At 49.8% G+C, this 26,735-nt stretch overlaps 1 long non-coding RNA gene across 5 annotated transcripts; it reads right to left on the minus strand.

The window, feature by feature from the left end:
- Positions 1–803: 803 nt before the first annotated feature.
- On the minus strand, positions 804–26,516 carry LOC128043564 (uncharacterized). Of its 5 annotated transcripts, none has more exons than XR_008198958.1 (7): positions 26,421–26,516; positions 10,096–10,225; positions 7,005–7,136; positions 6,525–6,574; positions 4,282–4,383; positions 3,712–3,949; positions 804–1,258 (listed from the first exon to the last, which is right to left on the minus strand). It is a non-coding gene; the product is annotated as an uncharacterized LOC128043564 (long non-coding RNA). The 5 variants fall into 5 exon arrangements; XR_008198959.1 differs by lacking the exon at positions 804–1,258 and adding an exon at positions 1,312–1,466; XR_008198960.1 differs by lacking the exon at positions 804–1,258 and adding an exon at positions 9,484–9,664 and having other exon boundaries at positions 3,485–3,949.
- Between the last annotated feature and the right edge of the window lie 219 nt (positions 26,517–26,735).

Consider the following 26,735-nt stretch of genomic DNA (forward strand, 5'->3'; position numbering starts at 1 on the left):
TGCCAAGGGAAGCCGTATTTGGAGGAGGGGGCAGGAATGTGTATGAGTGTGTGTATAGGAGAACCGGGGCTTCCCTGGAAGCTCAAACAGTAAAGAATCCACCTGCAATGCAGAAGACCTGGGTTCAATTCCTGGGTCAGGAAGATCCCCTGGAGAAAGAAATGGGTGCCTGCTCCCGTGTTCTTGCTGGGAAAATCCCATGGACAGAGGAGCCTGGCTGGCTACAGTCCATGGGAATCACAAAGAGTTGGATAGGACTGCATGACTAACACTTTCGCTTTTCATAGGAGAACCAGGTGGGAGGCAATTCTAAAAGGCCAAGATTTTGAGAACTGAGGACAGCTTGGGCAGGGGTGGAGAGTTGGACAGAGGAAGGAGTAAATTGCTTGCTTCCAGGCTTGTGGAGCAGCGGTGGACAAGACTTGGTGAGGCTGGGAGGGGTCAAGAACACCTGGCTCCCAGTTAACCCCAGCAGACTGAAGGAGCCGCTATCCCAGAGATGGGGACCCTGGGGGAAAATCAGGCTTGGAGGGAGGTTCTCAAATTCAGCTTTGGACAAGCTGAATTTGATGGGCCACCAAGACGTCTATTGGACCAGGTTTGAGTCCCTGAGCACATACTGGCTGCATCATCTGCTCCAGACTCCCTCACCTCTCTGGGCCTTGGCTTTCCTGTCTGCAAAATGGAATACCTCCCCAGGTGATTATGAAGACCCTATGTGGGAAGACATGAAAATTGCCCACCCCAGAGTCAAGCACCACAAGGAGAAAACGTGTCAGTGTTATTCACATTCTGTCAGTTAAAAGCAACAGACACACAAGTCGAACTGGCTTGAACACACTAAATAATAATTTCAGTTCAGTCGCTCAGTCGTGTCCGACTCTTTGCGACCCCATGGACTGCAGCACGCCAGGCTTCCCTGTCCATCACCTACTCTCGGAGCTTGCTCAAACTCATGTCCATCGTGTCAGTGATGCCATCCAACCATCTCATCCTCTGTCGTCCCCTTCTTCTCCTGCTTTCAGTCTTTCCCAGCATCAGAGTCTTTTCCAATGAGTCAGTTCTTCACAGCAGGTGGCCAAAGTATTGGAGCTTCTGTTCCTTTAACTAGAACCCACGGAATAGATCTGAGATCTCCCACAGCTGCATGCAGAACTCAGCATTATCTCAGGGGCTCCTTATCTCCCTCAGGCACTTTCCACCTGTGTTCACAGTGGTCACTAGGCCAGCAAATCCAGTGGCAAGAGGGAGGCTCTTCCTGTAGTTTTGGAAAAAAAAAAAACCCAAAAAACACAAGAATGATTCTGATTGGCTCAGCTTGGCCGTGTGCCCATCCCAGAGCCAATCACTGTGGCCAGGCTTGGGTCACATGATTTCCTCTCTGTCATGCTTCCCCTGTTAGTGAAAGATGAAATAGTGCAGGGAAAACCAGTAGACATCCATCACGTTCTGTGTCCACTGGGAGTCTGGGGATGGAAGGAGATATATATGTAAGTTCCTAGCACAATAGGCAAGACGTGGAGGCAACTTAAATGTCCATGGACAGATGAAATGGATAAAGAAAATGTGGTATATGCGATGGAATACTATTCAGCCTTGAAAAGAAGGTAATTCTGTCCTATGTGAACACACAGATGAACCTGGAAGGCATGACACAAAGTGAAATAAGCCAGACACAGGACAAATACTACGTCATACCACTTATATGGAGTCTAAAATGGTCAAACACAGAGAACTGGAGACTAGAATGGGGATTGCCAGGGGGTGGGAGGCGAGGGGATAGGAAGATATTGGTCAAGGGGTCCAAAGCTTCAGGTCTGCAAGATGGCTGAGTTCTGGAGATCTAATGTACAGCGTGGTACTGACAATTAACAACACTGTATGGTACACTTAAAATATGCTAAGAGGGTAAAAGAACATGAAGGCGGGAGGAAATTTTTGGAGGTGATGGATATATTTATGGCATAGACTGACTGTGGTGATACTTTCATGAGTATATATTTATTTGGGGAGGGGGGCTTCCCCGGTGGCTCAGTGGTAAAGAAGCCACTTGCAATTTAGGAGCTGCAGGAAATGTGGGTTCGATCGCCGGGGTAGGAAGATCCCCTGGAAGAGGGCATGGCAATCCACTCCAGTATTCTTGCCTGGAGAATCCCATGGACAGAGGAGCCAGGTGGGCTACAGTCCATGGGGTCACAAAGAGTTGGACACGACTGAAGTGACTTAGCACATGCAGTTGATTTACAATGTTGTGTTAATTACTGCTGTACAGCAAAGTGGTTCCGTTATACATACATATTCTTTCTTAATATTCTTTTGTTATAGCTGATCATAGGATGTTGAATATAGTTCCCGTGCTATACAGTAGGACTTTGCTGTTTATCCATTCTATATATAAAAGCTTACCTCTGCTAACCCCAACCTCCCACTCCATCTCTCCCCCAGATTTCCCCCTTGGCAACCACCACTCTGTTCTCTATGTCCCACGGGTGTATACTTATCTCCAAACTCAGGTTGTATACATTAAATGTAGACAGCTTTTTATATGTCAACAATTCCTCATGACAGTGGTTCTAAAAAATATAAGTTTCTGGCACACAGTAGGAACTTAGTTCACAGTGGCTGCTTATTATCAGTGTTCTGGAAGTGAAACACCAGAATGGTCCTCCCAGGTGCCCTTACCATCTACATGTTTTTATTTACTTATTTGGCTGCGTCTGGTCTTTCACTGTGGTGCCCGGGCTCTGGAGTTGTGGCACGCGGACTGTTGCCCCGCGGCACGTGAGACCTTAGTTCCCTGACCAGAGATCGAACCTGCACCCCCTGCATTGCAAGGCAGATTCTTAACCACCAGACCACTAGGGAAGTCCCCATCCACCTGTTTTAACATCTTTACAAATGCAGCCTCTACCCCTGAACAACCCTACATGCAGCGGCATCTACTCTCCCTCAATCCCCTTGAGCCTTTCACCAAGCTTAAGAGATGGCACGAGAGAGGTCAGACAGGCAGGGTCTGAGGCAGCCCCCAGCCCGTGGCAGGACACCACGCTGTCATCTCTGGTCAGCCATGAACAGGCCCTGGGCATTTCTTTCACTGACCCCAAACCTGGCAACCCAGGGACTCCCTATTCCTCCAGGACCAGGGGGATATTCCAGGACTCTGGTGTGCCCCCAGTAGCCTGCACACCAAGAGAGATGCAGACAAGATCAAGAGAACAGGTTTTGCACAGTTAGAGAAAGACTTTGATGGTTCATAACATCAGGGAAAAAATTCCAGTACCCCGGGGCAAGCTGCAATGTGGATGCTCCTTTCAGCAACCTGCCTCTGATTGGAGCTGCCTGGAACCTCCCTGCCAATCAGCATGGGCGCTGGGAAACCTGGAACTTTATAGCTTAGCAACGAGAAATGTGGAGGAACTCTGGAATTAATTTAAGGAAAGGAGAAGGGGTGGGGGAACCTAGAAGGAAATTAGTAGCCAAATAATCAGACTTCCTGACTTTATTATTACCTTTGTGGCCAAGGCAAGTCATTTTCAGCATTAATTACAAGCAGAGAGGGAATGGGCCAGCTATCTTGTCTCAAACTCTGCGATGTTTTGTTTTTGTTCTGTTTTTTTCTTTTTCCTGCACTGGTGCTGGGGTGGGGATGTGAACAGAGCCAAGAAAGAACAGACAAAACAGGTACAATAATTAAAGAAAAACCACACCCACTCTTGTCTGCCATAGCTCCCTCCAGGAGCCTTGTAGTCAGCCTCTCTGGAGTCACCTTCTATCATGTGACATCGTGGATGTCAGCCTGTCTGAAATGGGAACTGGAGGTCACGGTGGCTATAGAGGGTTTCTGCAATTTCAGATGGAGGCACAGTCAGAAGTGGTGATAGCCCGGTTGGTTGGTCCATTTGATGACTGTTTACTGAGCATCATTCATGTGTCACCGTTGAATCAGGGGCTGTAAAACAGAAGTGTACATTACATACTAGTCCCTGCCTCCCGTGGGTGGGGAGTCTGGCTGGGGTGGGGGAGCTTAGATATTAATAATCAGTTTTAATTATATAAGGCATGAAACCCCAGTACTTCTGTGGGCACTTGGCGCTGGTTCTCACATCCTAGAAAACAACCCTTTAGATGCCTCGCTCTGAGACAGAGTGACTGACTCATCCCAGTTGGCTCAGGACTTTCTTGATTTAAGCACCTAAAGTTCCCAGTCCCGGGAAACCCCAAGATGGCTGGTCACCCCACCCTGGGACAGGCTGAAATGGGGCAGGAAGCAGCCTCCCTTACCATGTGGGACTTCCCCAAGCAGCTTGGACACAGGTTAAGCAGCCAGTTTGCTGTGTGGCTTGGAATAAGTTACTTGGTCTCTCTGGGCCACTGTTTCCTTAACTGCAAAATAGAGTTTGACCTGGTGAGCTTTTCATCTGCTGGAAGTTCTGGTTTCCTGGCCCTGCTGCTGCATTTCAGAGCCGAATCAATGCAGAGGGCTGAGCGAAGAAGGCAGGGCCATGTACCCACAGTGCAGCCCTGGGCGAGTATCTCACTTCCTCCACAAAATAGTTGGAAGAATAGTACTTACTTCATGGCAATACGAGCACTGAGTTAAGTAAAAATACCCTATGGGTTTGGCACAGCTGGATACTCTCAAGTTGCAAAGTGTGGATATCCTGGTTAACAAAAAGTATGATTAAGAATTTTGACATTATGATTAAGAGTTATGGGAATTCCCTGGTGGTCCCAGTGATTAGGACTTGGTGCTCTCACTGCCTGGGCCCTGGGTTCAAACCCTCATCAGGGAACTAAGATCCCACAAGCTGCAGGGTTTAAAAAAAAATGAGTTACAGTATTTCCTAACTAGTGACTGCCAATTTTCAAAAAAATTTTGTTAAACATGTACTTTATCACAGTACATACTCTTTTTTTTTTTTTTTTTGGCTGCTCGGGTCTTAGTTGTGGCACTTGGGATTTTAAATGTGACATGCAAACTTTCAGTTGCAGTATGTGGGATCTAGTTCCCTGACCAGGGATCGAACCCAGCCCCCCTGCATTGGGAGCACAGTGTTAACCACTGGACCATCAGGGAAGTCCCTTGTTGTTCAGCTGCTAAGTCGTATCCGACTCTTTACGACTCCATGAACTGCAGCATGCCAGGCTTCCCTGTCCTTCACCATCTCCCAGAGTTTGCTCAACCTCATGTCCATTGAGTCGGTGATGCCATCCAACCATCTCATCCTCTGTCGTCCCCTTCTCCTCCTGTCCTCAATCTTTCCCAGCATCAGGATCTTTTCCAATGAGTCAGCTCTCTGTATCAGGTGGTCCAAGTACTGGGGCTTCAGCATCAGTCCTTCCAATGAATATTCAGGACTGATTTCCTTTAGAATTGACTGGTTTCATCTCCTTGCAGTCCAAGGGACTCTCAAGAATCTTCTCCAACACTACAGTTCGAAAGCATCAATTCTTCAGTGGTCAGCCTTCTTTATGGTCCAACTCTCACATCCATACATGACTATTGGAAAAACCATAGATTTGACTAGACAGACCTTTGTCCACAAAGTGATGTCTCTGCTTTTTAGTACGCTGTTTATGTTGGTCATAGCTCTATCACAGTACATACTCTTCATTGCCTTTCACCTTCAGGTGTCCAGTTCCATGAGGTGGAGACAAGGTCCTTTTTGCCACTGTCTCCCCATAATAAAGATTTGTTGAGTTCACTGAGGTTGTATCATGCCCATTTTACTGGTGAGATAATTGAGGCTCGGGGAGATGAAAAGTCCTGCCATTAAGTGGGGAAGTCACGAACTGAGCCTGGAACTGATTCAGGGTCTTGTTCTCTCCATTCATTGGGCTCTGCTTCCTTGGGGGGCACATAGGGAAGGCGTGAGTGATGGCAAAGGAGCACAGGAGGCAGATCTGGTGGAAGGAGTAGGGCTATGAAGGTCTGACTAAGAATCCTCCAAAGGGAGCAGCTATGATGGGCCGAGCATAGCACCAGCAGCCTGGCTTGATCCTCATGTGGACAGGAACCTTTTGGATGCTGCTTTCTCACCTCGCTAGTTGCCATGGCGACACAAGAGGGTGTGCACACATGCATGTGCTGAGATGTATCACAAACCTGCTCCCCAGGCTTGCCTCAGAGATGCCAGCAATGGGTGGGCAGGTCAAACAAATAACACAAGTGCACACAAGTACATGGTACCATAAACCCTAGCTCTCCATCAACCAGCTTCAGTCATCACCAAGTCTCAGCCAACCTTGTTCCATCTATAACCGCCCCCTTCCCCTCCTTCCTCATCCTAGATACTTACAAGCAAATTTGATATCTTCTGCAAATATTTTAATGACTCCAAAAATAAGGATTTTCTTTTTTACTGCCATCATCCCTACTAAAACGAACAATAATGCTTTAATAATCAGAAAATATCCACTGTTCATAGTTTTCGGGTTGTCTCATTAACTATCTTCTTTACAGCTGGCTAAAATCAAGATTCATGTATGGTTCATACATTGTGATTGGTTCATACGCCTCTTACCTCTTTCTTGATCTGCACCCAAAGATTCTCCTCTCCTCTCTTTTTCCTCTCTTGCAATTTATTTGTTGAGGAAACTGAGTTAGTTTTTCTATAGTGTGTCCCAGTCTGGGTTTTGCTTATTGCATCCCTCTGCTGGTATTACATTGACATAATACAATACCTGTTCCTCTCCACACTGTTTTTCTTATAAATCAGTAGTTAGATCTAGAAGTCCACTTAGATTCCTGTTTGTCTTTTGTGTGTTTGTATGACTGCTTCCTAATGGATGCTTCCTATTTCTATTTGAAGGCACATAATTTGTGGTTGTCCCCCTTCATGATGTTAGCAACCACTGATGACCGCTGTCTAGATCCATTAGAGGTTGAAAATGGTGGCCTACTAATTCTGTTCTTCTGTGTTAGCTGGAATATGTCTATAAAGAAACCTCTCCTAATCAGCCATTTGGTCCCTGTAAAGTATGGCTCATACCAGAAAGGATACATGCTTGACTCTTTCCTCTTTATTGACAGTTTTCAAACTAAGAAGCTGGTCCCAGGGAGTTCTTGGGTGGCTTAGTGGTTGGGATTCCAGGCTTTTGCTGCCGTGGCCTGGGTTCAATCCCCGGTCTGGGAACTGAGATTTAAAAAAAAAAAAAAAAGTCAGTTCCAACATCCTCCAAAGATGACAAATGAGTTTGTTTTCTTGTTTTTCTAAGTATCATTGTGACTTACAGGTTTGGACATACATAACCCATTTTCATCCACTGCAGTTATTATACTTACTGATGCTCAAAACGTCCCATCTTTGGCCAGTGGGAATCTCTTCACATTCTTTCTGACTCCTTTCTGACAAGTCCCCTTAAGTCTGTGGCAGTTTCTGAGCCACCTGGATCACAAGCTGTTCATGCTCATCCTGCACATTTCCTGCCTCAGACCTGAGTCTGCCCTGTCTCCACAGAGCACTTCTAGTTAGAAGTGGGGTTTAGAGACCACAATGTGGGTGCTGCGAGTGCTCACTGTTCCTGAATTGCCCATTATGTCAAACCTTTTCAGTGGACAGGGATAGGAAACACATGCTTTATTTTGCAAGGCGAAATGTAATACCAGTGTATTATTTTGTAATACCAATACTTCCCATTCAGACTGGGGACTCCAGGTTTTTCACTTCATCTCTATGATCTTACAGCCACATCTCTTTTCTTGCATAACCGTGCAACAAAGCCTGTTTCTAAAAGCAGAGCTCCCCATTGGATCTCCCACCAAGCAGGAAGCATGTGAGAAAGCATGTAAGTCTTCCCCTCAGAAATGAGCCTGTCTCTGATGAGGTTTAGAAGTGGCTCTGAGAGAAGCCCATGTTGTGGTCCACAAGGGATCACATTCTCATGGCAGATGAACCAGCTCCTTTCATCACCCTGTGTGTGGAGCCTCACATCTGATTGCTCTTAATCCACAAAGCGCATCTGAGTCACATGAGGAATTATAAAAACCCTTCTCAAGCACAATTAAGTCAGAATCTCTGGTGCTGGGACCCTAACACTTTTTAAAAAAGCAGTCCAGGTAATTTTATTTATGTGGCTATGCCGGGTCTTACAGAGAAGGCAATGGCACCCCACTCCAGTACTCTTGCCTGGAAAATCCCATGGACGGAGGAGCCTGGTAGGCTGCAGTCCATGGGGTTGCAGAGTCGGACACGACTGAGTGACTTCACTTTCACTTTTCACTTTCATGCACTGGAGAAGGAAATGGCAACCCACTCCAGTGTTCTTGCCTGGAGAATCCTAGGGACTGGGGGAGCCTGGTAGGCTGCCGTCTATGGGGTCGCACAGAGTCGGACACGACTGAAGCGACTTAGCAGCAGCAGCAGCCGCCGGGTCTTAGTTGTGGCATGTGGGATCTAGTTCCCTGACCAGGAGTCAAACCCAGTGCCCCCCCGCCCCGCTCCTCGAATCGAGAGAGCAGATCCATGCTTTCCTAGACTACCAGGGAAGTTTCAGTCCAGGTAATTTTTTTTTTAATGTTCAATTCACCAAAATTTTAGAAAGTCAGTATAGTTATGTTAATAGATAATAAAACATTGATAAAGGAAATAATTCAGTTTTACAGCTATTTTTGCCTATCTGGAGTATGGTCATTAAAATGGCCAGATAGGATATTATATAAGAGTCCAGGTAATTTTAATGTGCAGCCAGGGTTTAGAATCACTGCTCTAGTCCTTCCATCTCAGCCAAAGGAAGAGAAGGAAACAAGGGCTATGGTAGATGCTGCCTTCAAAGCCCATTAGCTTGAGGTTGAAACCTAGCACTGCCTGTCTCTACCTAGGAAACCTCTGGAATGGCACTGAGCAATGGAACTTTCTGCAGTAATCGAAATGATCTATATCTGCAGGATCCAATGTGGTGGCCACTAGCCCTGCTTAGTGCAACCTAAGCAGTGAAATTTTAGATTAAAACATTTTAAACTAATTTACACAGAAATAGCCACAAGTGACTAGTAGCTATCATCTTGGACACCACCACTCTGGGAAATCACTTAACATCTAGGAGCCTCATCTCTATAAAACAGGGACAAATAAGAATGACTTCCTTGGGCTGTGGTGGGGACTAGAGATAATGTATATTATGTGCCTGGTATACACAAGCCATTCAGTAAAATGCCGCTTATTTTCCTTATTAACATCAGCCTGTCAGTCCTTAAAGAAAGAAAGGAAAACTTGCCTGGAAAATGACTGTTCAAAAGTACCCGACTACGGAGACTAAAAATTCTGAGCTGTTCCAGAGAAACTCTCAGAAAATATTTCTTAATTGTAGAAGTTCAATTACAGAGAGAGGTTATCAGTTGCAAGGGCTGTATTTCATTACAGATCTAGCCACAGCTCAATAAATTAAGCAATCACTCAAAATAACATGTTGCTTTAATCCCCTCTTGGAATAAATTCAAGTTGCTTGGTTTTATATTAGCACAGCTCTTGAAAGGCAACTCACATTGGCCTCATTTCTGTTTCTTCAATTCATCAGCCCCTCTCTGGATAAATCTTTGCATCTCCTGACTAGCAGGACAGAGGAGTCTCAGCCGAGCAGACCTTTTATTAAAACTGGAGTGTTTTCCATCATTTGGCCTTTACATGTTCCACGTTTCATTTGCTGAAATTACTGGCAGGTTTATCTGCAACCAAGACAGACCAAGAGGCAGCAGCCCAGTTCTGAAACACCCCTCCGAGAAGCCCAGCTCAGACGTGCGAAGCAGACAGTGATGGCTTTTCCACCCTTTTCTCTCTGGTGGTTTCTCATCTCACAGTAGAATTTCGTTTCCCCTAGAAACTTGGCACAGGAGGTGTCAGCCCGGGAACATATTTGTTTGTGTAAATTAAAAGGAGAATATGTTTTGACCATATTTAAGTCCTAGCTGTGCTAAAGAAATAAATACTGAGTTGCACAATGCGTCTCACTGCATGGTTCTGGCTCACCTACCCAGACTCTGTCTTTGTTTATAAAACCTAAACGAGAGCTCTGAGCAGCTCAGTGCCTCAGACAGCTACAGGGACAACCTCACGGGCGGTGTCCACCCCATCAGGCCCACGTGGAAAGTCCACTTACCTGAGTTTGAGATCTGACACGCTGCTGTCTTGACAGGATGGGCGAGGGTGTTGGCAAGAGACACCCTCACCTGTGCATTCTTGATGGGCGTGTGAATTTCACCACCTTGGTGAATGGCACTGGGCAATAGCTGTAGAAATTTAAAATGTACACATTGGCCTGGAAATACCATGTCTAGGAGTGTATCCGATGGAGTATAGCTGGACAGATACCAGAGAGTATCTGTAACATTAAAATCCTGGAGTTAACTGAAGTGCTGACAGTAGGGGACAGCTTAAGTGTGGTGCATTGCTAGAAGTCATTAGAAAGCTTCTGGCAGGTCAGAGGGCTGTCGTGCCTTCAGGACATAAACCATCCCAGCCCCCCGCCACTGTTCTTAATGTTAGAAGCCAAAAAAGTGTGTGCTCTCGAATATGCTTAGAAAATTTATGAAGATTATGCAGGCTGCATATGGTGATTACATTTAAAAAGTGAAACTGGAGTTAAGAGGAAAATTGCAAAGGGGCTCCTGTATCTCCCATGTTTCCGTACTGGTTTTCTTACCATATGCAGGGTATTATTTTTGAAAACTGGGATAATTAAAAGCACAGAAAATGGCATTTAAAAAATCATTTCCACACTTGACGGGAGCAAGGTAATATGATGATCATACTCTTTTCATCACATATCTGTCAGGCCAATGAAGTGGTGGTGGGAAACCTTTGCTTTTCTGGTCTTTAAGCAAATAATATAGAGGGCTGAATGGTGACTCCTAGAGCGAGAAAAGGTATGCCCACTTCTCTCCCAGAGCCTTCACAGGTTTCCTTATATGGAAAAGCTGCGGTTAAGTTAAGGGTCTTGAGGTGGAATTTACCCTGGATTATTCCGATGGGCACTAAATGCAATTACAAGCATCCTTTTATGAGAGAAGCAGAGACAGACACACAGGGAAGAACACAGGAAGACAGAGGCAGAGATTAGAGTGATGCGGCCACATGCCAAGGAAGATGGAGCCACCAGAAGCTGGAGGAGGCAAGGAATGGATTTTCCTCTGGAGCACCTGGGAGGGCTGTGTCCCTGCCAAGTTTGGACTAACAGCCTGCAGAAGTCATAGGTTTAGTAGATTATGATAATAATAAGGAAAGGATAGATTTCTGTTGTATTAAGCCAATCAGTTTGTAATAACTTGCCCTAGGAACCTACCACATCACCTGACACTCACAGCACCTGTAAAATGCCTGAAGTGCATTTTTGTTGCTTAGTCAATAAGTCCTGTCTCTTTGCGACCCCATGGACTGTAGCCCGCCAGGCTCCTCTGTCCATGGGGATTCTCCAGGCAAGAATAGTGGAGTGGGCTGCCATTTCCTTCTCCATATCAACATATGGAATGCAGTTCACCAGTCACGGGAGCTCTGGATGCTGGGAGAGTGGGTGGGAAAAGCAATCTTCTCAGCAGCTCCACTGAAATCAATCCTGGATTGGTCCTGCTTAGGTCACATGACCACACCTGGACCACATGAAGTGCATAGGGAGAAACAAATTTGGGAAGGTGGTTTTGGTGAATTCGTGCCACAGATGATTACTGAGCACCTACTAGGTGCTGTGGACACAGCAGAGAACAAATCAAAGACAGCTGCCCACATGGAGCTGACATTTCAGAGAAAGTAGATAAATTGAGCATGGAGAAAGACCAGTGGTGGTGGAAGGGAACAAGAAAGCACGGAGAAAAGTAGGGATCAAGATGGGGTCTGGGAGAATGCAGTTCACTGGGAACTGCAGTCCAGGACATTGGAGAACTGACGTTGGAGGAGAGGCCTAAAGGAGATGAGGGCATGAGCTGTGTGTCCACGTGGTGCAAGAGTATCTGGCAGAGGAAACAAGTGTAGAACTTGACACACTGGTCGACCTGAATCAGCAGGAAGGAGCGACCTTCTCTCCCCTTCTCCCTTCCCTGCCTCCTGCACTTGCTGCCCACTTGCTGCACACCAGCGGCTGGAGTGCAAAGATGAGCCCTGGGTCTCCAGGTTCAAGGTCACCACTCACAGGGAGAAAGTATCATTCCATTAACGTGGTGGGCGTTGGAGCAGAGGCCAGGACAAGCTGCAGGCTCCGTCCATGGTGGAGAGCCTGGTGAGGAGAAGTGGACGTGTGTTGGGAATGAGGTCAGGGAGATGCAGGCAAGCAGAAAGAGGATGGGACTTGAAGTCCAAGAATAAATGTTGAGCTCTGATTCAGTGGTAAATTAATTGGAAGCAGGCTGGTGGTGGTGGGCAGAGATGGAGAGGGGCCTGGGGGAATCTCTCATTCCCAAACACAGCAAGGCAAACCTAGGGGGAGAATTGAGCTCTGAGGATAACCGACCCTGCTTAGCTTCACACAGTCCATGAGAAGGAACAAACAGTTCCCAAGTCCTGAATTGGGATGCTCTGGTGCATACAGAAACCAGAGCTGACCTGATTGAGATATGATGGGGGATTCATTACTCAGGTAACCATGCTGAAGGACGAGAGAGGCTGAGTCACTCTTGGATCAAGGGACAGAACGCAGCGCCAGTCTGTCTCCTCCCCAAACCCCCATCCCATCCCGTGTTCCTCCCTCCCTCCATGTTGGCCTCAGTCTTTGCATTTACTAGTAGCTCTGGATGCTGCTGAGTGGGTGGGAAAACCAATCCTCTCCCCAGCTCTACTTAAAACAATGCTGCCTTGGCCCTGCTTAGGTCACGTGACCACACGAGGACCAAGCACTGCAGCCCAGCTCAGAAGTGGGCTGCTATGATTTTTCATATCGAGTCACGTGTCTGCACCCAGACCCATTACCGTAGCTGAGGTATGAGTGTTGTAAGCAGCCATCTTTGGCCATATTCCCACTGGGCATACTGTTTCTTACTTGGAGGGGTAGAAAATGCTGGCAGGAAAAAAACCCCCCAAAACCCAGAGCCACCTACCTCTTCCAGAGCCTTCTCCTGGCTGCGCTGCTTCCATAGTCACTCTGAGGGGAAGATTGCCACAATTCTGAGTTGGGCCTTGTGTTAAGATATGCTGTTTGTAAACCCCATGTTTGCAAGGATTTACTCAGACCTGGTGGTGTAACTGTTTCCTGCTATTGTTGCTGTATTATTTTAATCAAACGTAAAATGTTTTCTTCCTCTTTGGTTTATGATTTCCTCTCCTGTCCCTAAGTAGGAACTGTGTCTGTCTTGTTGGTTACAGCTCATGCCCCATACTTAGCCTCTTAATTTATAGTTCAGTTCAGTCGCTCAGTCGTGTCTGACTCTGCAGCCCCATGGACTGCAGCACGCCAGGCTTTCCCTGTCCGTCACCAACTCCCAGAGCTTGCTCAATCTCATGTCCATCGAGTCGGTGATGCCATCCAACCATCTCATCCTCTGTTGTCCCCTTCTCCTCCTGCCTTCAATCTTTCCCAGCACCAGGGTCTTTTCTAATGAGTCAGTTCTTTGCATCAGGTGGCCAAAGTATCAGCGTTTCAGCTTCAGCATCAGTCCTTCCAATGAACACCCAGGACTGATCTCCTTTGGGATGGACTGGTTGGATCTCCTTGCAGTCCAAGGGACTCTCAAGAGTCTTCTCCAAGACCACAGTTCAAAAGCATCAATTCTTCGATGCTCAGTTTTCTTTATGCTCCAACTCTCACACCCATACATGACCACTGGAAAAACCATAGCTTTGACTAGACGGACCTTTGTTGGCAAAGTGATGTCTCTGCTTTTTAATATGCTGTCTAGGTTGATCATCACTTTTCTTCCAAGAAGCAAGCATCTTTTAATTTCATGGCTGCAATCACCATCTGCAGTGATCTTGGAGCCCCCCAAATTTATAATTTATAGTAATATAGTAAGTACTCAAATAATTGGGCTTCACTGGTGGCTCAGTGATAAAGAATCTGCCTGCTAATAGAGGAGATGCAGGATCAATCCCTGGATTGGGAAGATCCCATGGAGAAGGAAATGGCAACCCACTGCAGTGTTCTTGCCTGGGAAATCCCATGGACAGAGGAGCCTGGCGGGCTACAGTCCATGGGGATCACAAGAGTCAGACAGGACTGAGTGACTGAAGTGTTAGTCACTCAGTCGTGTCCGACTCTTTGTGACCCCAGTGACAAACAACAGCTTAAGAAACGGAATGAATGGACATTCATGCATTCACTGACCATCCCACAGAGAACAGGAGGAGCTGCCAGGTCCGTATCTGTTCTCTCCTCAGGGATGCGCGCCCGCCGCGCCCCACCGCCTCCTCAGTCATGTTGCCTTCCCCTTCATGACAAAGTCCTGTTAATCTACGTGCCATGTGGGTGTGATTCCGCCGAGAAAAAGAATGACGTTCTGATATGGGCTGCAGCATGGACAGACCTTGAGAACATAATGCTGAGTGAAAGAAGCCGGTCACAGAGGGTCACATTCCCTACGAAATGTGTATTTCATTTGTATGAAAGATCCAGAGCAGGCGAAGACGAAGAGGAGATTAGCGACTAGGAGTGGAGGATGGGGGAGGGGGTTAGAAGATTCAGTGGGAGTAGTGGGCTGGTAAAGGGGACAGGGTTTTCTTCTTGAAGTGATGAAAATGTCTTAAGATTGACTGTGATGACTGACGCACAACTCTGTGAACTCACAGCCATTTGGGGGGAGTACTGTTTGAAATGGTTGAATTGTGTGGGAAATGAAGTTTATCTCAATAAAGCTGTTGGGGAAAAAAGTCATGTCTCCCTGCCCGACCCCTTCTCCTGTCAGGAATCCATGGGCTCCAGCCTCCTGCTTTGGGAAATCTCTCTCCTCCACCCTCTCTCTGCGCACACACGCATGCACACACACTCTTCCCATCTCCCCTTCTCGTTTCCTTCTTCCACCTTAAGACATGTTCCCTCCCGTTGCCATTCTCACCAACTCCAGAGAAATGCCTTCCCCAAAAGAGAAGTTCCTTCCACAGCCAAAGTGCCCCATTGAGGTATTCTCCTAAAACTCTTTCAACACTTTCCTCTTTAAGTTACTCACTTAACAGCTATTAAAATTACAGTTTTAAAGTCCCCGTGGTGATCGATCATGGCAGTCACTAACAAGTCCTAACAGTTCTAAGTTCCAAGAGCTTCATAATCCCAAGAGGGGCCAACTGACCCTCTCCCAAGGCCCAGCAGGCTCTGTTCTGAGACGTGACTGAGTCGCCTCACAGGTAGGGAGAGACGGTGAGGAAGAACGTGGCCAGGCCAGGTGCTTCCTAACTGGAAGGCAGGTGTTAGGGTCTGGAACGTGGAGGGGAGGGGAACTATGTAGTCTGTGGGGCCAAAATTACCCTACTTCCTGATTTTTGTAAATAAAGTTTTATTGGAACATGCAGCCAGGACCACTCATTTACTTAATGTTTCTGGCTGTTTTCTTGTTACAACAGCAGAGTGGAATAGCTGTGACAAGGGACTGTATGACCTGTAAAGTCTAAAATATTTAGTATCTGGCCCTTTCCAGAAAAAGCTTGCTGACGCCTGATCTGGAAGTTTCCAGCTTAAACTCTGGCTCATCACACACTGGGTGTGCGACCTTGGACAAGTCAGTTCCTCTCTCTAAGCTTGTTGCTTCATCAGGAAGCCAGAGACAGTAACAGTGCCTCCTGATATGTGGCTCATGCAACAGGACTTCATACATGTAAAGTGTTTAGCTCATATAAAACACTCAGTGTATGCTGGCAGTTATGATATTATTTAGAAATGAGACCAGTAACTCCTACTTCATATGGTGATTATCTGAAGCGATAGAGATCGAGCCTGTGAAAACAGCTTGTCCAAAACACATTAATTATTGTTGTAAATCTCTTAAAGGATTTTCAGATGATTCTCTGCTTGTTAGTAAAACTAAGTTGTTGTGTTTTTGGTTTTTTTTAAGGGAGCAAATTTGGAACTGTAAGAATGTAGAAAAACTCTAATTTCTGAGGAAAAGAGGAACTTGAACCCCCCCAAATCCAAACTCTCAACCCCCTGATCCTTGGCTGGGACTTGAACCTGCCCAGAATTACAATATTCTTTTGGCTGAGGTGGCATCTTCTCCAATAACTGGTGCACAGGAATCCAGGCCTGTGTTTTCTTTAAACAGTTGTGTTGCCTCTGAAGTCCCCACCAGCGCCTGTTTTGGGTTTTTTTTGGCCAGATCACGTGGCATGTAGGATCTTAATTCCTGAATCAGGGATGGAACCCACCGCAGTGGAAGCACGGAATCTTAACTACTGGACTGCCAGGGAAGTCCCAGACCTGTTTAAACAGTAATCTGCTGCAAGCTATTGGCATTCAGGTTTGCCACCTGGGGAGGGAAGAGACCTTTGCCTCCACACCCTTCAGGGGATTGTCCAGAAGCCAGGGGAGGATGGCCACCACTTTGACCTGCTTTCTTGGTAGTGTCATTTAAATCTGTTTTAGTTGAGATCCAGCAGCCTGCCATTAATTTGCTTCATTTCACAATTATTAACTGAGCAGCTAGTACACGCCAGGTCCTGGGGATAGAGCAATGAATGATTCACCCCCTGCCCTGGGCAGCTGCCCCACCTTCCTTCTAATGGGGACAACAGACAATCAAACAAAAACTAGGGCAGTTTGGCCCCGTAGTAAGTCCTGTTTGCTCCCCAGGATTTCAGTCCCACACTAAATACTGTAATGATGAACTGGAAAACTGTTCTGGACCATCCATCTATGAGAGATTGATGGTAGGAGTTAAGAGGGCCAGCTTTGGAGGAAGTCAGACCTGGGCAAGACTGGCTTTGTAATTTGCAAAACGAAAACATGAACCCCTTGTTCCCCAAATTATTCAGAATTTTAAGAGTGGAGCATTGAACCAGCAGGGCCCACACTGTGAAGCCGACCCCACACCCAGGGTCAGACTGACTTAAGCCGGGTCCACTTGGACACATCTCTTCACCTGCCTGAGCTTCCGTGTCCTCATCTGAACAAAGAGATGCTAAGGCCTACCTGAGGCTGGAGAGGCTAGAGAAAGGGGGCGGGTAAAGCTCTGAGTCGGGAAGGGTGGGCTCAACAGCATTACTGCTGCTCTTAGCCTGCGGTGACGGCCTTGTGTCATCTCTGAGAACAGGGCGTGTTTATGATGCTTAGTTAGTAGACAGTGGCTGAGACTTAGATAGCAGACAGTCGATGCCAGGCACTGTCTTTAGTTCTGTATGAATATTCATTTCATCCCCCATGCAGCCCTGCTCTGTAGGTACCATTATAGAGACGGAGAAATTGAGGCCCAAAGAGAAGAAATTTGCTTCAGGTCTCACACCCATCAGTGGAAAAATCCAGATTCAAGCCGGGGACACCTGGCCCCCCAGGTCTGTGTTCCCAACTGACCTATGTGTTCCAGGAGTCATCACACCCGACACGTACGCATGCACACACACGCACACGTACACATTCCCCTCCCCTGAGACGCTAACGTGAAGCGGACCGTGTGGAGCTGTCCCCATCGCGTGGGATTCTTTCTCTCTTGACTTGCTCTTTTGATTTTGCCGCACCACTCAACCGGGAGCCCTAGGAGGGCAGGCGCCGTCTTGCTTCCCACAGCATCCCTGGCACCAGGGACCATGCTGAGCACACAGTAGGCCCTCGGGAGGCATGCACCAGTGGAGGCAGAGGAAGCAGGCATTCAACCAGAGCACTCTGACGCAGAATCAGTAGCTGCAGTCCAGGAACCTCAAGGCTGAGGGCTGAAGAACGTGTCTGGGTTGGGGGAGATCTCGTGGCTAGAACCATCTCACACCCTGCTGGCTTTTCTCACTTGGGGTTCTCCCACTGTGCAAGGCAGGGGGCGGCGGCGGGTAAGGGACATTCACAGGGAATTCCTGGGGCCCAGCCCCCAGCCCAGCAGGCAGAAGGGCGAGAGCACAGGTTGTGCTCTGGCAGCTGGGCCCCAGCTGTCCGCCAGCCTCTCGATGCCCGCCCCAGCTGGCCAGCTGGGCCCTGATGCCACCCCCCACCCCATGACACAGCAGAAAGTGAAACCAGACCCGCCCCTGCTGGCTGGGACCCAGTGCCCGCTGTTTCCCCATCCCAGGGGGTGGGTGGGGAGAGTCTGGCCGGGCCAGGCAGCAGCCTGTCCAAGGAGTGCCCCTCCAGGCCAAGCGTGCCACTGTGCCCCTGCCCATCCCAGGGCCACCGGTGCCCACTGCCTTCTGAGCTGTGCCCTGTTTGTGAGCCACCAGAGCTGCCCAACTGAGTTCTGGATCTTCACACTGCCCTGGGGGGGTGGGTAACTATTCTCCCCGTTGCACAGAGAAAACTGAGGCTCAGAGAGGTGCCCTGGCCAGGAAAGAGCGCACTGGGGTAGCAAGATCCTAAAATAAGAGACCAATCAGAGCTATGGGTGGGTGTGGGGGCAGAGATCCGAGGCATCTCACTGGTGTTGACACGCAGGCAGGAGTTGGCGGGGGGAGACTCGTGGCACCCAGGTTGTCACAGGTGGAGCCCACCACAGGTTGGAAGTGGCACACCAACTCCATGGGTGCGGAAAATCCCTAAGACAAATGAGAATTCTGAAGAAGTGGACTATGGGGACATCCCAGGTTGCCCAGTGGTTAGGACTCCGAGCGCTCACTGCTGAGAGCCCAGGTTCAGTCCCTAATCCAGAAGCTAAGATCCCACAAGCCAGGATCGAAAGAAAAGGCAGATGAAACTTTACAAAGGATCATCTTGAGTCCTGCCCCATCCTGCCACCTGTACTTTCCTTTGCTTGAATGTTTCCTTGCAAGCAGCTCACCCTCTTTATCTTACATGCTGCGCTGTGCTTGGTCGCTCAGTCATGTCTGACTCTTTGCGACCCCATGGATGTAGCCCGCCAGGCTCCTCTGTCCATGGGGATTCTCCAGGCAAGAAATTGATGTAAAAAGAAAAGAGCCCTCCTCCTCGGAACCCTAAACTGAAAGCCAACTGCTCGCCATAGTAAAAATCGGCTGTACGAAAGAAATACCTGTTCGAAGAATTTACGTCTCTAGCCAGGAACCACTTAAAATCCTGTGCCTATCAGACTTGAGAAACTTCTATCCCAAAACATGGGTTTCCTATGAGAGGCAATGGAGGTCCATAGAGGCTGAGTCACTTGCCTAGGGGGGTGACACACTGCAAGAGCTGCAGAGCTGGGGCTGCCTGATTCCAGGATTGCGGAAACCTGTGCATATGTTGGACCGCAGTCCTGCTCCTGTCTTGAGCTGTCTCTGCCTGCACGGCAGGTATTAGTATCAGCACAGACAGCTTTCATGTGTAATGCTTATCCTTACTTTCCCAGCACCTTCTGAGCCTGTCTATCACTTGAACTCACAATAACACGGCAGGTACAAGTGAGAACCCTTTCAGGCTGGAGCATGGGGTAAGGAAACCGAGGCAGAGGGTGGGAAAGTGGGCTGATTTGGGGAAGCCGGTGAGCCAGTCATGACTGTCCAGGGCTTCTGCCAAGGTGAGGAGCCCAGAGGCCCTGCTGGAAGGCCCAGGCTAAATGTGAACCAGCCTTGTCAAACAGGTAACACTTGTTTCTTCCCCACCTCCCCCACCACGAGCCCCCACAGCACACGCAGACAGCAGCCGCAGTTGTCCTGTTTCCCAAGCCTCATCTCCAACATTCGGACCCTGGAGGGCAAAAAAGTGTGTTTAGCAACCATCTGCGGATGGCATCTTTTTTATTTTCCGCTGTGATCACCAACCAGTTCTCAGTGCCACAAGGGGCGCACTCCCAGGGACCAGAAAGGAGGGTTTGGGGTGGGGGCAGGGGGGGGAACATCTTTCTTCTTTTAGTTGCTGGAGAAACTCAGCTGCCGTGGCCGGCCCAAGGACCCCCGAGGAATACTGCAAGAGCAATAAGGATTTTTAGGGGCATTATGATAGTGGAATGCAAACACATCTGCCCCCAAAAGTCCCTCATTTTCCCTGCGGTAACCAACCAGCTGGGCAGGAAGTGAGGGCTCTTGGAACCCCAAGAGCCAAAACTAAAAAGGAAAAAATGCAGATAGTTAGAGCAAACTTGAGACAAGCCGACGCTTTCCCCGGTGCACGGTGGTGGCTCCACCTAGGCTCCCTAAAGGGTAAGAATTGGCTAAATAGGTCTCCACACAGGGTTCCATACAGATGCACCTCCCCCATGTCCAGAAAACCAGGATCTGGGATCCCAGGGCAGGTGATAAGGATCAGTCCCTCAGGTCAAGTGATTCTAGGGAGCCTGGGGCCATCTCCCCCAGACCATGAATGATTATTATTCCCAACCCTCATTACTAATCTGAGTGAATCACGGATCCTTCTATTTCTCTTTTCTTTGGGATGTGGAAAGTTATCAGCTCAGAAACACGGATGAGGATACAAGCAAGCAGGGATTTCCAGGGCTGTATGAACAAGTGAGGGTGAGAGCTTGGGTCGGGGAACCTGGTGGTTATCACCGATGGGGCCAGAGTGGGAAAACCACGGCTAAGGTCCACGGTGCAGACTCAAGAAATCAAGGGCAGGGGCTCCCTGGGATGCGTGACCTCCAAGGGTCTCTGGGGACAGGGCCCTCCCCCTAGCCAGTCAGTACCCCGTCCCCCCTACCCCGGCCTTGAAAGGGTTAACCACTCCATTGTTGCTGACACAGGAGGAGGCAGTTGCTCGCTCAGCAAGCTGGCATATCACACTGGGCCATCGGGGAAGAAGGGGCTGAAAACAGCCTCTGTGAGTTCTGTGAATGGAAGTGGCCTTATCGCCATCAGAGCGAAAAATGGGGCGAAAAGCCCTGCGGACACAGAACCCACGACCCGGGTGCTCCCTGGCTCCCTGGCACCGTGTTTCGTGGCCCTGGCACTCTGGCAGGGACTCAGGCATCCGTGGCCATCAGCGCCCACCGGCCAGGCCCGCAAGGGAGCCATCCTACACTTGCCATGTGACAGCCGGCAACCGGGCCCAGATCTCGCCTTTCAAACAGCACCTAAAATATTCTCTGGGTGAACCTGAAGCTAAATATGGCCTGGCCTATGAGTGCCTGGTCTGGACCTTTTAATGCCATTTGAAGACATACAATCAGGAACCCACCGGCCTTTTGGTGGCCTGGAGTCCAGTTACTGAGGCCAAATGGGAGGCCCGTGGGATTGGCTGGCTCAGGGCGGGGTGCACCACCCCCCAGAGGGGGCGTCCCAGTGCCAAGGCTGAGCAGGCTTCTTTGCTGTGTGTTTTATCCCACAGGGACCACCCAGTTCTCTTTTCCGACCCCCAGAGGGCTGGCTCAGATGCAGGGCCCCTCCTCTACCCCCCTGACCCTCCCTCCTGGCCCTCGGATGACCTGCCATAGCCTTCTCCCCACTTTCAGGCTGCAGCCTTGCCCTTCTGGCGTGGGTTTTCTCTGTACTTGGATTGAAACAAGAGGGCTCAGGACCCCAGGTGGATGGGGCGGCCTCTGGCTGGAGAAGGCATGCGAAAACACCCACATGGGGTGGCTTGCACGGTGGCTTCGATGTGTCCCTGCTCTGGGGCTGGCCCCGTGCCATTCCTCCCTCGGCCCACCCTGAATGGCAGGATCACAGCCTGGAGGGAGGGTGGAGAGAAAGCTCAGCGCTCTTGGGCCTGGAACCTGCTAGCCTGCTGAGCAAAGCTGGGTTCTGCCCTCCGCAGAGGCCACCTGGTAACTGGGACAGTCAACCCTGAAGAGCCTCTGGGGAGGCTGTTCTCAAGAGCCTAAGCTCCTGCCCCCACCAACACACAACCCGCTGCTCCCCTTCTAGCCAAGAAATGCTGCGTGCCCACCGAGGGCCGCAGCAGGAGAGACCCCCTGAGCACCTGTCTGGGGCTTGTTTGGGCTCCAGTGGTGGCTCCAAGGCCACGCTCAGGCCTGGGCTGGCGGCGGTCCAGGCTGTTTTGGGCAGAGATGCCAACAGGCCCAGGCACTGATCTCACAGGTTATTCCAACCAGGGAGTCTGGTTTTCGGCATGTCTCTCAGAAAGCTTTCACGCCGCGCTGCGCAGCCACTTCGGGCTCTCCCCCCAGCCTGGGCCCAAGCCTCCAGCAAACCCTAAATTTGCCGCCCTCTTCCCAGTGCCTTTCGCCAATGGCTTTCCTGGGACACCGACATGAGTCTTCATTTCCCAGGTGTGCTCCCTTTTCATGCTAGTGGTGCAGCCTTTCCAGAGATGCTGAGAAAGGGGTTTGCTTTGGGGTTCCTTCAACTCAAATGTTTTATATCCTGAAGATGATGTAAAATCAGAAACTTGAAAGCTTTGTAAATATTTACGCAGCCCCCCTACAATGGAGGTTGCTGGGAAAGAGGACTTGTTGGGGGGGAGTTTGGACCCCAGATCCACTCCTGCCAAACTCTCTTCTACATGCACCCTTTTGACTGTGCGACCTGTGCGACCACTAGGCCTAAAGTCTGTAATCGTTTTTATATGCCATTTGCACAGGTGTTTTTCTTAGGTGCTTACTTTCACCTTGTTCCCCATATGAGAAGCAAAAAGGACTTTGCATTTTCCCAAGTTTGGGATGCTGAGCAAGAAAGAAAATTCCAGAAAGAAAATGGATTATTTTACTGGAGGATGCCCTTTCTGGCAAGTGAGTCTAAGGACCAAGTTTGCCTTCACTTTTCATCAGATCCATCTCTATCCTCGTGCCTAAAATAGCTGTATTTACTCTGCAATCGCAATTACAAGAGGCTGAGCTGGTCTACTATTAGGAAGCTGTAAAATTCTCTGGCCAGACTTCTTTCTGCTCTTAATCTCAGGGGGTGGGAGGCTGAGAAGCAAGAAATAGAGAAGAGTGCTCCCTTAGGGACTTTTTCAGCTTTCATTGGCTTGAGTCAGAAACGCACTGTTTTATTTTTAAGGAAGTAGGAGTTTCATTGGAGCCCCTCTTCTAAATATTTCACACACACACCCCAGCTACTCTATATTCTTTTCTATTGAAACATTTTTCCCCCTAGGGGAGTCGCTATAGCTTGTCTTGCTAAGACTGAAATTCAAAGTTGCTATTTTTTGTTTTTGAAATCCACTTGGTGGGGCCGGGTTGGGATGACATCTGATTAGTGAAATTTCACACAGGGGAGCAAAAGGAGAAACACTGAAATGTATTCAGCAGTTCCACCTTTGAGCTATTTTTTTTCTTATTGGTTGGGTAGGGGGGAGGGCAGTGGTCAGAATATGAAAAGAAACTGTGATTCTTTGCCGAATTAATGACCACTTCTCACTGCAAAGTCCTGATTTATAATCTCTTCACCATACTACTATGCCTGTTTCCAGGCTTGGGGCAGGGAGGTGTGTGTGTGTTGCAGGGGGAGGGGGCATAGTTTGCTTACCGTATTCATAATTACACGCACCCTTTCAGAGGGCTGAGTGTAAGCAGGGGCTTTCCTGTTGCAAATGCTCGCATTAAAGCAGCCCCCGGCTCACATTCAGCACTCAATTCTGATTTTCCACACTTAACAATTCAGTCATTTTAACATGCAGCTTCATCGCTGCGATTAGAGCCCAGTATCTTGGCGCGACATTTGGTGTTCCGGCCTCGTTAATTCACGTAAAACACCCTATTTGTAGAAGTATCATTAGAGGCTAATTTGGTGAGATGTCCTTATTTAGCAAAGCAAATAGGACCTGACAGTCAGCTCTCTGGCACTACGATGGGGGGTGACGATTCAGCAATTCACAACGTGACAATTTCCCATCGCCCAGCCACGCTGGGATTGTGGACTTCTGAAAATTGTGCTGTTTCATCGTGTCCCATACCAAAGGGAAAGAACTCTAAAAAGTAAAGAACTGGTTTTTGCCAAGGCCCCAGGAGCGCACATGTCAACAGTGTGTCTATGTGCCATTTCTATTCAACTCGAATGTTCTATTAGGGATTTTGTGTTCAAAAGTTTTTCAGGTACAGCTCCCATTTCTATGCCCTGCTGTGAACACCTGATTGAAATCCAGGTTTGCAAATAAATAAACTTAAGATATGTGAAAATCCATATAGGTTACAACTGGAGGGTAGGGGTGTGTGTGTGTGTAAATTAACAGAACTTAATAAGGTTAATGGGAGGGACATTTGTACTCCCATCACCCTTGCCTTAAAGAATTCCCTGATAACACATTATCCAGAGTTCCTTATAAAATAACTAAGATCCAGGATAACAGAATTGCAAAGAAACACTGCAATTCCATGTGGGGGCAAGCAGGCAAACCTAATGTAACTGCAATTCATGATTTCAGTGATGTTTTGTTTCGAGGGTGTCAAACGGTTTGACATGACCCATATTATCACTCATTCCCTTAAAATCCTGTCTACTGAAACATCTCATTAAACCACTGGCAGGGGGCGGGGTGGGGGGTTACTTTCACCTTCTCATACCCTTCTGGGCCTCCCACAGAAAGGCCCCTGAAAACATCAGGTTCAACAGAGAACACAAACATACACATACACAAAAATGACCATCTAGACACGGCCTTTCTTTCGCTTTTACCAAAAGTAGCAAACCTCCCCTCTTTTCTCCCACCAGAGCTTTTCTCCACGACCCCCCCAACCCCCACCACCTTCGCAGTGCAACTAGCTCTCCGCCCTTTCGCTACAGGGGCCACCGGAGTTTGAATCCCTCGCCGTCTAGAATGACCCCAAAAGCGGGACTTTGTGGGCCAGTTGGATAAAACATAAACTCATCTCGCCCTCAAAACCCCGATTCTGGGACCACAGCCTCCAAAGCCTCCTTTCTCCAGAAGGGTGTCCCCCTCCACAGCTCACACAGCTAGTGGGGCAGGCTGCCTTTGAGGCAGAGTTTTGGAGAATCCTGGATAATTAAAGGAATCATTACTGGGTTTTCCTGAAGGAATGATGGGAGAACAGTTGATCTCTCCCCAAAGCCAGGGCTGCTTGGTAGTAGCGGAGGGCGTTTTCTGCCTGCCACATGGGGTATCTTTCCCCTCCCTTACCCCCAGACCCATAGCTGGGGCCTGACATCTTCGGAGGAAGACTTCCAGCGTCCAAAATGTCCATCAGCCAAAACGCAAAAGGAGTGCCGGGCGCTTCCTGCGGTCCCACACCCCCTTACTCTTTCCCAAATGCAGCTAAAGTTTAGTTGTTTGTGCCCTTAATTGTCTTATTAAAGTCAAATTTGCAACTTGCCCAGACTGGGGGAAGTGATTTCCATCTTAATAGCTCAATTAGCCTCTGGGCTCTGGAAAGGCCACCGGCTACACACACCTTTTCTCCTCATTTTAAACCCCCTCCCTTTTTCACAACTTCTCCTAAAAATAAATTATAAATATGGATGTGTCCTCAGAGGATCTTGGCGGCACATTCCAACGCTCCCCACGGTGGGGCTCGGAAGCAGGAGAAACCAGAAACGCCACTCCCCCCCCCCCCCCCCCAAATCAAAATGACTTTTCCTTTTTCTTCTCCTAACTTTTGCCAGAGCAACTTGGTGTGGTCTCGGGCCCTGCCACCCGGATCCGCACCCCGGAACCTAGTTTTTTTTTTTTAAACTCCTGTCCAGCAAAAGCTACAGCCAACAGTGCCACGGCTGCCTGCTCCTCGGAGGGAGGGGGCGGCCAACTTTACTTCGGGGAGGTGGTAACTCTCTGGGGACGATGCTCCCGGCTTCTCTGGCCGTCCCCGGGGCCCAGCCCCCGGAGGCTGGAGCCGGGCCCCTCTGCCAGTGCCAGCGCGGCCCCGGGCGCACGTGGAGCGGCGCGGTGCGGCGGGCGTGGATGGGCGAGCGGGGCGGCCTGCGCTCCGCGTGGCACCGATATCGGGGTCACGCCGCGAGTCAGTTTCCCGAACGGGCTTTCCGGGGTGGGGGCGGGGTGGGAGGCTTCCAAAGCGCCTCGTTAATTTCTGAGCCCCGGCATTAGGGCGGTGAGGGGTGCTGCCTCGCCCCCATTCCACCTCCCCGCCTAACACGCCCCTCTCCAGAGCCAGGGAGGGGCGTCGGGAGCGGGGGAGCCCAGCCCCGCCGCCTCGGGGGGCGCGCAGCGGCGGCAGATCCCCTCCCAGACGAGCGTCTAGCGCTGCGTCCCGGGAGAGTCGCGCGCTTCGCCCGCCGCCACCTCCCCTCTGGCGTCGCCACCCACCCCCCAGGCAGCCGCCCCGCACCCCCTTCCGTCCCGGGGGCCTGGGCACCCACCTGCCGCGGCCCCTGCCCTGGCCCGGGGGAGGGGTGCCATGCAGGGAAAAAAAGGGGGGGAGACTCACCGCCGCTGCTGCCTCTGGGGGTGCAAGGGGGGCCCCCAGGGTTGTGCCTTCCAGGGCTCCTGGGAGGCGTGCGCGGGGCGGGGGGCGCCCCGCGGGCCCTGCAGCCTCCGCCTAGATTGGAGCCCAGCCTCAAATCCTTCACCGCGGGTTGAGGGGGGGGGGGGGGGGACTTCCAGAAAAAAAAAAAAACCCTCCTTACCCAGACCAGATCCAAGTGATGGGCGGGGGGCGCAGAAAAGCCCTTTCTGCTGGGAGCGCGGAGCCGACGGGGCTGCACCCGGCCTCCACGGTCCGCTGCCGCCACAAAGCCGCGCCCCCGCCCCCCCCAATCCCGGCCCGGCCCCCACCCTCCCCCGCTCCCCACCCCCCACGCCCTATGGCCGGCCCGGGGCGGGGGCTGGGCCAGCCCGGGGTTGGCCGTGCTGGGGAGGCGGCGGCGGCGGCGGCGGCCCAGCAGGCTGGGCCGCTCCTCCCTGGCCCGGGAGAGAGAGCGAGAGCCTGGAAGCCGAGCGTA

The sequence above is a fragment of the Budorcas taxicolor genome, chromosome 2, assembly GCF_023091745.1.
Source record: "Budorcas taxicolor isolate Tak-1 chromosome 2, Takin1.1, whole genome shotgun sequence".
NCBI lineage: Eukaryota > Metazoa > Chordata > Mammalia > Artiodactyla > Bovidae > Budorcas > Budorcas taxicolor.